We start from the raw sequence: 4,328 nt of genomic DNA on the forward strand, positions 1-4,328 counted from the left end.
AATTGTGTTATAAAGAGATTGTACCAAGTTTTACTCACTCTATCAAAATTGTCCCACCTCCTGTCAACACTTGATAAAGATGATTTTGGTGGGTGTGAAATATGGTTTTAATTGCAATTCTCTAGCTACCAATGACATTAAGTATCTTTTTATATGTGTGTTTGCCATCTCTGTTTCTTCTTCTGTATAAAAATGTGGAAATGACTTTGGAACTGGCCAAGGGTAGAGGGTGGAAGAGTTTTGAGGTGTATGTTAGAAAAAGCCTAGGTTGCCTTGAGGAGACTACTGGTAGAAATATGGATGTTAAAGATTTAGTGAGGTCTCAGGAAGAAAAACGGAGGGACTTCCCTGGTGGTCCAGTGGTTAAGACTCTGCACTTCGACTGCAGGGGGCACAGGTTCGATCCCTGGTGGGGGAACTAAGATCCCACGTGCAGGGTGGTGTGGCCAAAAAGTAAAATAAAGTAAGAAAGAAAAGAGGAGAGCTGCAGAGAAAGCTTCTCTCATGTTAGAGAACGCATATATCATCATGAACAGAATGTCGGTAGAAATGAATGTTAGAAGTACTGGTCTCAGACGGAAATGAGGAAGATGTTATTGGAAACTGAAGGAAAGCTTGTTCCATGTTATAGAGCGGCAGAGAACTTGGTTGAATTGTGTTCTAGTGTCTTGTGGAAAGTAGAATTGTAAGTGATGATGAACTTGGATATTTAGCTGAGAAGAATTCTAAAATAAGTATTAAAGACTGGTTTGTCCTTGCTGCTATAATAAGATGTGAGATGAGAAAGGTAAATTGAAGAAGGAATTGTCACACTAAAGGAACCAGAACTTGCAGATTTGGAAAATTCTGTCTATCCATATTGCAAAAATGAGAAAGTCTGTCTGTAGAGAGCAACAGGGGTGTGGCTGGACAACCATTTGCTAAAGAGATTAGAGTGCGGCTCACGGGATCCAGTCAACCATTGCAGCAGAAGCCAGGAATAGAGACGCAGTTATTCAGGACAGATCTGTAGAGAACCTCTTGCCTGATGGCTTGGCCCCTGTGAACTGCATGGGAAGCTGACAAAGTTTTTGAGAATTTAGATCAACAGAAACATTGCCAGCTTAGACTAAACAGAGACAGGACAAATGAGGGAAGGCTACTGGATTTCTGAGTCTACAGGATGGGCCAGTAGAGCTATTTGGCTACAAACATGCATTATCCTTCGGGAAAAGGGAAGAATGATCCTGAAGACAAATCAGAGGTCGGCAGGGGTGCCACTGTCACCATCCATGACCTGGGGGATGGGGCTGTCCCTCCTCAATTACCAAGGGTGGGCCAAGCTGCTGTGGCTACACCCAGGGCCAAGGGGGTGGGACAGCCACCCTGGCGGGCTCAGAGGACAGAGCATGGAGCCCAAGAGGATCATCCTTGAGCCTTAAACAAACAAAACAAAACAGAAACAGACTCATAAATACAGAGAACAAACTGGTGGTTGCTGGAGAAGAGATGAAATAGGTGAAGGGAAGAAGAGGTACAAACATCCAATTATAAAATAAATTAGTCAAGGGGATGTAAAGTACACACAGGGATAATAATTATTAAAAGAATAACAAATCAGAGATTATGCATGGAAAAAAGTACACATAGAGAACACGGTTAATAATACTGTGACAACTTTGTATGGTGAGGAAGGTAACTGGACTCATTGTGGTGATTATTTCATAATGTGTAAAAATATCGAATCACTATGGGGTACACCTGAAACTAATACAGTACTGTGTGTCAAGTATAACTTAATAAAAAAAATTCTAATGGAATTTGCCCTGCTTTCAGACTTGCTTGAGACCTAAGACTGCTTTCTCCTTCCTAGTTTCTCCCAGCTAGAATGGTATCCCATGCCTGCCTCACTGTTCTAATTTGGTAACTGGTAACTTGTCTGGTTTCACAGGTTCACAATGGGAAACGAATTTTGCCTCAGGATGAATCATACCTCAAGTCTCACCTATACCTAATTTAGATAATAATGAGATGAGAATTTGGACTTTGAGTTGATGCTGCAATAGGTTGGGACTGTGGTGGCTGTTGGGATGGGGTGAGTGTAATTTACATGTAAGAAGGACAAGATATCTGGGGGAGCGAAGGGTGAAGTGTTACAGGTTGAGTTGTGTCCCCTGCCAAATTCATACGTTGGAGTCCTAACCCCAGTAACTCAGATTGTGACTGTGTTTGGAAGATAGGACATTTAAAGAGGCAATTCAGTTGAAATGAAGGTGTTAGGGTGGACCCTAATCCAATATAATTGGTGTCCTTATAAGAAGGAAAAATTCAGACATAGATGTGCACAGAGGGAAGACCATGTGAAGATACATGGAGAAGATGGCCATCTATAAGCCACGGAGAGAGGCTTCAGGAGAAGTCAACTCTGCTGACATCTTGATTTCAGACTTCTAGCCTTCAAGACTGTGAGAAAATACATTTATGTTATTTAAGCCACCTAGTCTGTGGTGCTCTGTTACAGCAGCCCTAGCCAATTAATACACCTACCTATATGCCAATACCACTCTGCCTTGATTATTGTAGCTTTATAATAAAGACATTCAGTATTGAGTAGAGGTTGTAAGGGTGGTCATTCTTGCCTTTTTCCTGATCTTAGGGGGAAACAGTCTTTCATCATTGAATATGATGTTAATTGTAGGTTTTTGTTGTTTTTATTTTTTAATGCCTTTTATATGATTGAGGAAGTATCTTCTAGTCTTAGTTTTCAGAGGATTTCTGTCATGAATGGGCATGAAAGTTTGTCAAATGCTTTTTCTGTATCTATTGAAATGATCGGATGATTTTTCCCTTTTATTCGGTTAATGTGGCAGATTCCTCTGATTGATTTTTTTTTTTTTTTTTTGGCGGTACGCGGGCCTCTCACTGTTGTGCCCCCTCCCGTTGCGGAGCTCAGGCTCCGGACTCGCAGACTCAGCGGCCATGGCTCACGGGCCCAGCCGCTCCGCGGCATGTGGGATCTTCCCGGACCGGGGCACGAACCCGTGTCCCCTGCATCGGCAGGCGGACTCTCAACCACTGCGCCACCAGGGAAGCCCCTCTGATTGATTTTTGAATGCTGAAACAACGTTGCATTGCTTAGATAAAACTCACTTGGTCATGTTATATAATAATGCTTTTGAAATCCTGCTGCATTGGTTCCACTAATATTTTGTTGAGAATGTTTACATTTATGTTTGTGCTGCCCTTCAGTTCTGGGTAGTTTTTGGAATTATGTATTTGATTCATCCCTGGGTGCAGCCATTCATTAAAAATGATTAAAAAAAAAAATAGTTTCCGGGCTTCCCTGGTAGCGCAGCGGTTGAGAGTCCGCCTGCCGATGCAGGGGACACGGGTTCGTGCCCGGGTCCGGGAAGATCCCACATGCCGCGGAGCGGCTGGGGCCGTGAGCCATGGCCGCTGACCCTGCGCGTCTGGAGCCTGTGCTCCACAACGGGAGAGGCCACAACAGTGAGAGGCCCGTGCACCGCAAAACAAAACAAAAAATAGTTTCCCATAATTTTTAGGTATGCACTTCTGGGAGGTGTGTCTTTGAAATATCATCTTTTCTAGTTCTGAGAAAATGTCTAAAAAGATTATTTTACTATATATATATATATATATATATATTTTTTTTTTTTTTTTGCAGAGGAGAGTTTATTGATTTCTAGTTTATATTTCATAGTCATGTGATAAAAACTTCAAGGGATATAGTATATATAGGATTTTTTTTTACATTTTTATTTATTTATTTGGCCTGACCATGCGGTTTGCAGGATCTTAGTTCCCAGACCAGGGATTGAACCCGGGGCCCCAGTAGTGAAAGCCCAGAATCTTAACCACTGGACCCCCAGGGAATTCCCCTATGATTTTTTTTTAAAGTATGATTTATTTTATCTTACAATTATGTGTGATATTTAAAATTTGAAACTTCAAACCATAGAACTTTAGAAGTTTTAGATATTGTCTTTTGGTGTTTTGTGGAAATCCACACCAGGTCTCATGTATGCTTCATTCTATCAAAAAGAATAATTCATCTATTTTTTTCTAATTTAAGAGTTGGGATAAATGACGCCGTTGATGACCAGTTACCTTCTCTTTTTCTCCACAGTCTTGCTGAAGTTGTCTGTAAATGTTTGCTGAGTATATGAGAGCAGAGCAGGATACTATCTTATGTAAACACTGTGTCTAATTTTGTTTAATAACAACATTGGTTGATTTTATCCACAGAGGACTTTTATCTTGCCCTCAATATGTGGTCTCTCCTGTGATTTCTCAGGTCTCGTTCCATTGTCTGTGTTTGGTGTTAAATC

At 41.3% G+C, this 4,328-nt stretch overlaps 1 non-coding gene across 1 annotated transcript; it reads left to right on the forward strand.

The window, feature by feature from the left end:
• Nucleotides 1-345: 345 nt before the first annotated feature.
• TRNAR-UCG (transfer RNA arginine (anticodon UCG)) lies at nt 346-418 on the forward strand. The gene has a single exon. It is a non-coding gene; the product is annotated as a tRNA-Arg (tRNA).
• Nucleotides 419-4,328: the final 3,910 nt, after the last annotated feature.

This window comes from Lipotes vexillifer, unplaced genomic scaffold (assembly GCF_000442215.2).
Source record: "Lipotes vexillifer unplaced genomic scaffold, Lipotes_vexillifer_v1.1 scaffold1134, whole genome shotgun sequence".
NCBI lineage: Eukaryota > Metazoa > Chordata > Mammalia > Artiodactyla > Lipotidae > Lipotes > Lipotes vexillifer.